Source organism: Poecilia mexicana, unplaced genomic scaffold (assembly GCF_051168715.1).
Source record: "Poecilia mexicana isolate PSO_F unplaced genomic scaffold, ASM5116871v1 scaffold_16, whole genome shotgun sequence".
Taxonomy (NCBI): Eukaryota; Metazoa; Chordata; class Actinopteri; order Cyprinodontiformes; family Poeciliidae; genus Poecilia; species Poecilia mexicana.
The window spans coordinates 24,123,933-24,134,773 of record NW_028263385.1 but is presented as its reverse complement, the minus strand read 5'-3'; positions in this window follow the sequence as shown (position 1 = coordinate 24,134,773).

The following is a 10,841-nucleotide window of genomic DNA, read 5'->3' as shown; positions in this document are numbered from 1 at the left end:
AACACAAACATGTGTGTGTGTGTGTGTGTGCGTGTGTGTGTGTCATTTCTTTGCAGCGCTGTGGGATTTATTTGCTTTTCTAGATAGCTCATAAAAAGTGTGTATGTGCATGTGTGTATGTGTGTGTGTGTGTGTGCGTGTGTGTGTGTGTGTGTGTGACGTGTGTGTGTGACGTGTGTGCTAGAGCAAGGTGTGTGTTTCTGTCTGAGGGCATGTGTGGGGCAATGGGAGTGTGTTCATACTGGTGTGTAAACAGAGCGCGATGTGCATACACACTCATACACACGGCCCCGTGCTGAGGTGTTTATAAGTCCTGAGAGTGGAGATTCCCTCTGCAAACTGAGGGCAATCTCCTTCCAAACCAATTAAACCTACAAACACACACGCATGCACACGCACACACACACACACACACAATAATACTACAAGCATTATGACATAGTAGATTTTATTCATAGTGTAAAACAAAAAAAAAAATACCCAGATTTTATTACATTTAATGTTTTGATTTTTACAAGTATATACTGAGTGAAAACATCAACATTCATGCCAGTAGCTGTTGTGGTCGTATAAAGAGATTATTAAAACTCCAAGAGCGAGTTGTCATTTTGAGTTTCATTTTGTTTACTTTTGGAGAAACCAAACTGGCGCTGTATGAGAAGTCACCGATGGCAGAGAAAACGTGGTTGCCCTTCCTGGGACGAGTCTTTAAAATCGCCATCAAGGAATTTCTGCCCACTAACGGTTCGTGCTAAAGCTTTTCAAACTGACTTAAGTCCAGACTTTGATTAGGCTGTTCTAAATCCTTTCTCTGCGGTAGCTTTGAGGGTTTCAGAGCCGAAATGGCTTGTGTGTTGTGGAGCAGAAAAAAGCAGCCCCAGACTGTCCTACTACCACCACCATGTCTGACCAATAGTATAATGCTCCTGTGAAAAGCTGGGATCTTTGCTCTGCAGAACTCTTTGCAATCACTTTGCATGCTCTCATCCTGGTGTGTCTAAAGGTAATTAGGACCACAGCGTGCACACGATCGTTTCATTATCTCCTTCTTTCTGTCGGCTCCGCTGTACCCAGGACGAAGCACGTACAGAAAATGTGTGGTTAGATATTGCAGATCCAGTGTTTCTGCTGTTCATTATAGTGCTTCTAACATCTAATATCATGCGCTGTCATGACAACTAGTAACTTGGAACAGCCGATGGGGCTTTGCAAAGCCAGAAAATGACAAAAACACAACCTTAGACTTTCAGACAATTTTAATAAGAGACACTTGGAAATGTGTTGCCGAACCAAAGTGGAAGGTTGTTATTTTGGCTGCCTGCGAGTCACAGGCAGGTGAAGAAGGACGACCTGCAGATATTTGCAATAACATAAGCTGTAATCCTTGACATGTTACTGAGAACTAGTGTTTCTCGTCTCCATTATTAAACATCCCTGTCATCGCTGACTTTGCCACACAAGAAAACTGTCCGTGTTGATTTATTTGCACAAGACATTCTTCTTTTTTTCCCCTCCATTTTCGTCTTCTCCCCTCCCCGGTCCTCTCAGGATGTTGTTGATTGAACATTGCGGCGCGAAGGCTTTTCATGACTAAAATATTTCACTACGACCACAAATTTTCCATCTTTTCTCCAGGGAGCCAACAATTCTGATTCGTCCAAGCTGGTGTCCAAACGGCGGCCCAGTTTGAAGCAGAAAATATACGTTGGAAACCGTAAATTCCTCCCAGCACAAAGCACATGTGGGGGGGACGGGGGGGGGGGGAAATGATTTTATCTCCCCGCACCAAGCGGAGGCCACGTGAACCAACAGCAGCCGGGAATCGAGTCGCTGCTCTTTCCTCATAAAAAAATGATTATAGTCTAATAACTGATTTTAACAGTTTACAGCGAATGCATGAATCAACGTGTTCTCCCTGGGATGCAGCTGCTGGCCACTATTTGCTCGGTAATTTGTTTTTCTTCTTTGAACAGTTTGTGGTAAGACCTAATTCACTGGGGGATGCTTGAAGTGTGGACTTTGGCTTTAGAGGAGAAAACTGCAGATTTATTTGACAGAAGACGGAGGAAGTTTTTAAATCAATAACTCTAATCCTTTTGAGACTGAAGATGCGGCTGTCAGCTATGGCTACGGTGAAATTATTGCTTTCAGGCTGCAGCCATCTGTGGTTTAAAAAACTCATATCTCAAGTTTGATTCAGAGGGTCAGATAACACACACACACACGCACACAAACACACACAGGTTTGTATTTCTACCCATATTAGGACATTGTATAGACGTCCATTCATTGTAGTAACTCCATTTATGTCTAATACAGACATGTTCCCTAAGCCTAGCTATTACTAGTCTATTCCTAACCCTAATCTTAATCAAAGCCTAATTCACATCACACTTCTAAACCTAAAACATTGCACTAGAACCATGCTTTGGTTCTGAAAAGACCCATTGGTCTTCAGATTAGCAGATATGCCAAAAAATGGTCCTAGTTAAAGTACATGGACACATGTTTGTATTTCTACACATATTAGGACTTTGCATTGACTTGCATTCATTTTAGTAACTGCATTTATGTCTAAACCTGACGTATTTTCTAACCCTAACTATTACTAGTCTGCAGCTAGACGTAACCATAACCCCAAAACAAGGTGGTCCAGATTAGGCTTTGGTCTCCATAAGACCCGCTGGGCTGCAGAGGGCTAGGAAATATTCCAGAAACAATGGTTCTAAATAGGATAGCTAGACAAGTACACACACACACACACACACACACGCACACACACACGCACACACACCACCTGCTAATCCTCTAAATATGCCAATAATTTTGTAGTTATTCCTTGCAAAGTCGATATCCACTGGTTAACGACGGCCAAAATAAGTTTCAGAATGTGTGCGTATTAATCATGTATTATTGCCTACGATAGCGTACAGCAAGTAGTATTTCCTGGGCCAGCTCATTTTAGTCACAATCAATGTTGGAACCAGATACTGCCAAATGAATCATCCAAGAGCAACAAACCTGTCCACATCAGCGGTCCCTCTGCGCTCCCGAATCTGTGCTGCATTAGGCATCCCCCCACAGCCGAGCCCGGTGTTGCATGTCTGCGTGTGTCTGCAGAGCGCTGTCCTCTGACCTGGAGCAGAGTTCTTCTGAGGACAACCGGGCCCTGCTGATTGAAAACCAAGTCCGTGCCAAGGCGTCACAAGCACTCAAAAGGTTCAGTCAAAGTAGCCGAGGTGTGATCGTCCGGGGTGATACACCAAGGTCCGCGTCATTGGAGGATTCTTCTACAGTAGAAATCGGTTCAGGTTGCAGACCGCGGTCCAGCTGCGCTGTCCGAGGCCTGGGAAACGGTGAGGGTCGCTGCAAAGAATTTGTCTTTGTCCATTGTAAGTTTTCTGTGGGCCTTTTGACCCTGAACATGGTCTGCTTTGTAGCAGATGGCGGAATGTTTTATGTCATAATCTGCAAGCTGTTTGTTCACCTCACTCTTGATTCAAACTATAAAAAATGAAATGTCAGGCTGCAGCTGAAGCCTAAAGCGGGATAACTGCTTTGATTAATTTGGAAAGGGTGTAGTTTTTCCAAAATATTGCCTCCTCAAAGAAGTTGGCATAAAAGTCAAGCCACTTTGGTTTTTATTGACAGAAACTCCATGTATTTTTCATTCTCAAGGCAATCTTTTAATAAATATATCTATAGGGTTAGTCAGAGGGCTACATGCAATAACTGTCCGCATGGACGTTGCATTAATTTTAGTCTTTCATGAGGGTGGAGTCCTGTTGTTTACTCAGAAGTTCAAATTACTTGTGGATTTCGTACAAAAAAACAACTCAAAATATGCCATAAAAACACATTCCATCTAATACCTGGTTTTGGCAGACAAACTACAAACGCTTTGCAGGAGTTTTGGGGATAATTTTGTATGTAGAACCAATTTAATTTGGTTAGTTCCCTGCCATGTAGGTTGCTATTAAGCACAGTTTGTGCATTTTAATAGGACTGAGGTTTAGCCTGCCTTATTCATTCCAAGCATTCCAAGTTTTGATCACTACCAGGTTGGAACACAGTTGAGTCCATAGTTCACATGTTTATCTGCTGTTTGGAGGTGAAGGTGAAATATTAGGCTTAAGTCTACATTCATGATAATCCCATGATGCCATATTTGAAAGACTTGACTCCAGTACATTCGTCGTTTCATTACAACACACCTCAGTCTTTGACTCATGAGCCCAGAAGATGTTTACTTCCAGAAGGCATCCGTGTTGTTCCTGTGGAAAGTTGCCAATTTCACTACTGTTCTCACATCTTTGTGTTTAAAAGTCTTGATCCTTGGTGAACTCTGTTGTTCTGGAGTCTGCTAATCCACTTCTTTCCCTCAGAGAGTGATAGTTTGCTTCAGAAAGTTAAAATTTGGACGTAATTGAGTTCTCCAACAGTTCGACATTAACAAACTGTCAAAATTGTGTTAAATTAAAGTGGATGGAGTGGACTAATAATTTAAAAGTTGTTATTGTTAAAGTCCTAAGTTATTACGACGATCAGACCAGAGATTTTGACTGGCTTATACAGACATGTAAATCTTTCCAACAAAAGTGTCGTTATTTACAAAATAATGCAAAGTTGGCACTTTTAATTGACTTTTAATGCAACTATTAGAGCAACTTTGCATTAAAAGTGTCATTATTTACCGAATGACATTTCATGACAACATGAACTCCTTCATGTTCATGATAAATGTTGTCATGTTTATGACAGTGTCATGTCACTCTTATTGACCCTGTCAAATAAAGTGATACCCAAAACTGTGACCAAAACACAAATTATAACCAATAACTCTAAAAGAAACTAAAAACATTCAAGGTAGGGATGGTTACTAGCCAAATGTTGCAAGATATATATATATATATATATATATATATATATATATATATATATATATATATATATATATATATATATATATATATATATATGTATTTATTTATTTATTTATTTTTTGCCAGCTCTTCAGTTACATTGTTGTAAATAAACAATATTTCTCTTCCATTCTGTTATACTATTAGGTTTGCAGCTTTGCAACAACCTTTCCATTAACCAGATTAATGGGAACAACAAACCAGGCCGAATGAATATAGGCATGCCACACAATCATTTTATTTCATTTTTATTTTTGTCCTTTTCCTTCCACTCTGTGGTGAAGTGACACTTAATGAAATGCAAGAAAATGCATGAAAATTTGCAGTTGTAATGATCCTAAACGTGTGAAAAAACCAGACGGGCGTTTTTTTTCAAGGTGCTATAAATGTTAGTAACGAGGATGTGTGTCCACACTACCCAGCAGTTAACAGAGTTTACTTTGCATCATGGACCCTGCTAACAGAGTAGATGCCCCGTGTCCCAAGGCCTGCGGCAAATTATCCCACTGTGGCTTTTATACAAGGGCCATTATCATGGGCTGTAAACAGCCACTGTAGTCTGTCGCCCCTCTCTGCTGGTCAGATGCAGGATCAGTTATGTTTTATTGGCCTCGTGTTTTTCATATGCATTAAACATGTGTGCAGCAGCAGCGGCAGCTCCGTGGAGGTTCACCCTGGGTGAAAGCCTTGCATCTTGTCAGGAACCACATGTCGGAGAATCTGAAAGTCTCTACCACACCTTACAAAGTCTACAGAAAAAAAAAAAGAGATCCAATTGACATTAATCTTTACAGGCCTGGTAGAACAACAAACCAGGCCGAATTTATCTGAATTCATGAATAATTATGCGTCATCTGTCCTTAACCAGTTACACCAAAGGCGGCGTTCGTTAAACATTAAAATTAGCTTCTTGAGCTAACAAACCTTTAACATTTGATTTTCCTGCTTGCGAAATATTAATCAAGTCATTATTTCATTCATAATGCCAAAGAGAAAAAAAATCACATCATTTACTCACAAATAACTTTTCTATAGAGTTTATTTCACATGTTGTTCAGCCGTTGCAGATCATTTAGATTAATGGCGTGTGGCACAGCCTCCCCCTCTCCCCACCCGGCTGCCAAACACTCCCACTCTGATCATTAGCAATACTAAGGTTTGGCCTTGATTATAAAAACACCAGCCCTTGAATCCAACAGTTTTATAGGTCCTAAGTATTTTTATATGACTGCTTTTCAAACTTGAAATTGGTTTCTTGTGTGCTCATACACTAAATCTTCCTGAGGAACATTTTCTTTTTTTCCTCTCTCTCTCTGTTGTTGGTTTCTGCAACAATGTGTGACCAACCTCAAGAGCAACAAAGCTGGAACAACAAACAAACACTGCATACTATACGTGTTTTCCAATACAGCGGGAACCTTGTCCAGCTACTAGGGTGGTTTTCTGGGGCTGTTGTTTCCCCTCTGCAGTTCCACCAGGGTAAAAGCACATTGGCAGGGCAGAAATTTACTCCAGATAATAGCCCTGGCAGAAAGGTAGCACTTGCTCATGTAACTTTTAAATTGAGTTTTGCAGAGGAAACCTACTACGGATTGTTGATTGGTTGTTTTTTGTTGTTGTTGTTTTTTTCTGAACAATAAATTAGTTAAACTTGTAGTAGTGAGGGATGAGGTGTTCATTGGTGACTGTCAAGTCAACAGTCAATATGATCTATACCTCAAATTTTCAAGATATTTCAGCTGTAATACATTTTAAATCACTGGGATCTGTTTGCCTCAAAAAAGACGGAGTGAAATTCTATATTCATTGTAACATTTTATTGTTTTAATTTGTTTATGTTCACCGATTTTAAGTTGAATATCGAGGGACTGAATTTGTTTCTGAGTGATTGATACACCAGAAAGGCTTGTTTGTTGTCCACTAATATTAATAACATCAGCTTAAAACCAGAGCTCAAGAGTAGAGCTACTTCCACATACTTTTGCTCAACTAAAAGTAAAAAAAAGTAGTTGTGTACTTTTTTTTACACAACTACTTGGGTAATATTACCTTTGTAATATTACCCAAGTAGAAAGTAGAAAGTACAGTGTAGTAAAACGACTTCTTAAACTCCTTTTTTTCCCCAAAAAAGTTACTTGAGTAATATAGATAATAATACTATTTCTGATACTACCTTGACGATTTTGATGATGACATTTGACAAAATGTAACGTTTGCTACTTGTTTCATAATTGATGACTGTTTTTTATTTATTTTTTTATTATTATTATTTTTGTGGTGTAAAACCACCACCACCCTCAACAAGGCCGTTCCACTCCAGGAACGGCCTTGTTGCTGAAATGGGCATCGCAAATAAACTTGACTTGGCTTTTCAAAACCTCGCGTCATAAAATTCCAAACTATCCATTTAAAATAATTGAATTGTGTTCTTCCTATGAGGAGTGTACATGTTCCCCCTTGTGTGAAAATCCTGCAGGCGCGCACGCATGGGTACGTCGGCTGATGGGAGCCAACATGGCTGTTAATCTCCAGCCTGTTTGTATTAAATGCTGTGAGTTTAAATTAAGAAACCAGTAAAAAAAAAAAAAAACTACATAGCTGAATGACATTCATCTCTGTTAAGACCCTAAATTAAGAAGTTACTAATTTTAAGGTCTCCCCCCCACACCCCCCTACTAAACATGCTATCAGCACGCTGCCACTGCTGTGCTATGGTGATTAATATTTTTCAACACAACTGTAGGGCCACTCTCATGACTGTAAACTCCCGCTCAGAACTTGTGAGCTTTGTTTGTTTTGGGTTAAATCTCCCTGGATAAATGTTCTTGGCTCGGCGCGGAACAGTTAGTTTTTGTGTACTCAGTTGTACATACAGTTTTGACTTTGTACTTCCTTTTTTAATACGAAGCAACTGAATGAACTCAAAACACCCTGGAAATGGGTAACAGGACTCTCGCTCCGCAGCACATTTTGGAGCAAAGAGACATCACTTCATAGCCATAATATTTAGATCATCTGAGAAGCTGTTTGTTGACTATTGAAACCACACTGTCTCAACAGTCCTTGAGATAAACAAGCCAATATTAGCCACTTGTAGCTCTGGCTGAGCAGATGTGGCCAATGCACAGCTCTGCTGGAATAGAGAAATAGGATTTTTTTTTCCACCCTCCCTCCCTTATTACTTGAACCAAGAATCCCCCATTAATTTGCTTTATGAAAAGCCCAACTCTCCTTGCCACGGGGTTGTTCTGCTTGGGTGAGAATCGAAAGGCGCAAATATTGCTTTCGCACATGTTGTAATTCAGGCCCGTTCCATTAGCAAGGCCCTCCGATCGGGAGGAAATTGTTCACTAGAAAAATAAAGCTCAAGCCATCTGCCTTCTTTCAAGCGACGGTGGAGTTTCTCGGGGCTATTCCTAAACCATGTGTTCAGTCAAAAGTCAACAAAAATGATTTATAGTATTTGAATGATAAAACTAAATTGCTCAAAGACATGCAGCTTTGCAAACTTCCGTGATGATGATGATGATGATGATGATGGCATCTTTTCACGCATACCTTCACCCGGCTCCCCGCACAAGCTCTCGTTAAAGGTGGGGGGGTCCCGACACGGGTCCCTGCAGAGCGCAGCCGTCACAGCACAAAAGGTGGAGAGGAGAAGGGCCACCTTCCATCAAGATTAAGCATGGAGGATTTTATCAGGGAGAAAAAGGAAAAGACTCCCCATGACGATTAATAAAATAACCCTGAGGTGCTTTTATGCACCCTCCCCTTTCCCTCGACAGAAATTCAAGACACCCCCTACGCAAAATATCCCCAGGTCTACCCCACATGTTGCTGGGAAACAACCGAAGCAGGGTGGGGGTGGGGGGGGTGAGCAGAGGCGGGAGCCAGTAGTGCCCTGATGATTAAAATTTCCTGGGAAGCAGTGGTAGATCCCCAGTATGCTGCCTTTGTCTCCTCGAAGCTTCATAAGAACGGCAAGGTCGAGGTTGCAAAGCAACAGAGGAAAGAAATCACATAAACTTTCTCAGTCCTGTCAGGCGGTAACTGGCTTTGCTCACTGACTTTTTTTCCTTCAATTTTATGAGAATCTCCCCCCCCCACGCCCCCCACTCATCCCACTTCACTCAAGTTAACTTAACTAAGCATTCCCGCCGCCCCGTCCTGACCCCCACTCTCTCCCCTCAACATACTCCTCAACCCATTCCGCAGTCGTGAAGATCACTTTGGCAAATCGCTACCCCAATCAAAGGGAAGCTAGGAAAGAGGTGGAAATATATCAGTCGAGGTCACGTTGACGGTCAGACACAGAGAGCCGTGCCCTTAAAAGCCGACGGCTTAGTTTATTTGAAGAGCCGCTGTCGAGGGGGGCGTGGAGAGCAGAGACACAATTTTGGATGGAATGCGTAATTATTGCCACACTCGCTGCTAAATCAGTAAAGCCGGCCACAGGGAATCCTGCTGCGGCTCGTTGTAGAGAGGAGATGTTTACGTCCACACTGGGTTTTTTCAAACAGCATAAACCTTCACAAACTTTAACATCACATTAGAGAGCCAGACAGTCTAAAAACAACATACTAAATAGGTCTTTACATTGGCGGCTAATGAAATTAATTTTAAAAATACTTTGTCAACAACGACACTGTCTTGACGTTTGTCCCATTTTTCTAGAAACGGTTTTCAAAAGGGAATTTGTTTGCTAGCTTGTTGTTATATTGCTTGTTAGCGAGACAGGAAGCGTGAATGGGCATTCTGGGTGTTAGCATAGGTAGGCAGGATGGATTTATTTTACACAGACTTGCTAGGGCTTAAAAACATATTAAAACACAGACGGATTATTTAAAAATCGGTGAGATGAGCTCAATCACTGAAGACATTTTGAAAGTAAAAGATTCTGTTGATAGTTTATTGGGGCAAATGGGAGTGCTGACATCCTTTTACTACAAAGGGTTTTTCCGCTGTGTTGAATTGTTGGCAGTAACTGCTTTCCCTGTAGTGCTTTTAAATCCCTCCAATGAGTGCTAGTTCGCCTGGTCTCTAAGCAGCTGTTCTCAGACAACAAGCTTTTTCTGAATTCCTCTTCCTCGCTGGATGAACCAAGACATGAATTTCCCGTTTGTGAACTAACATTCAAGCGGGAAACGGCGTTTCTGTCAGTTTTGTCCTGGGAGGACACTGTAACGATCACTGATGACCATTATCAGCACTCAAAACCATGCAACTCCATCACTCTGAGGCACTTTCCACTGCATCCTCTGTTGCCTTGTGCAGTTTCAGACATAGTAGTAATGCATATGTGAACTACCAGCCTGAATATGCATAGACACACTCACTTCCAGTCTTCCTCCATCTGACCTTCTCTGTTCAAATCTCTGTCCAGCTTTACCCTGTGTGTATACAGCTGACAGCGCTCGCTCACAGTGATTATCTGTCACTTCTCAATCCCCCCCCTCATAATGAGAAGTGATCCCCTCAATCACCCTAGATTACATTCACACACATATAGGAGAAGGTTTGTTCCCGCTTCCACTCCATGACACACACCTGTCTGATCCCTGTTTGCATTACTCTAAGCCCCTGGACTGTGTGTATGTTATGCTGTCTAGCAAAAGTGACTCCATGCCATAAAGCGTCTCACTTTCTGCGACCTTACAGCCACAAACATTAATGCATGTATATATATTCTGTCTTTTTTTCCTGTAAAGAACAACCGTAACTCATTTGGGCAAAGTGGTTGTCTTGCGGGTTTCATTCTAGCGTCTCCCAGTCGCATGTTGACGTTGCTCTGGGCGACACGCTTAACCCTAAGTTATTTCCTGATGTGGCTCTAGTGCAGAGCAATTTGAGTGGTGAGTGTGACTAGAAATGTGCTAAAGGAAGCTGGTCCATCTACCATTGCTTTATCAATCTTCATCT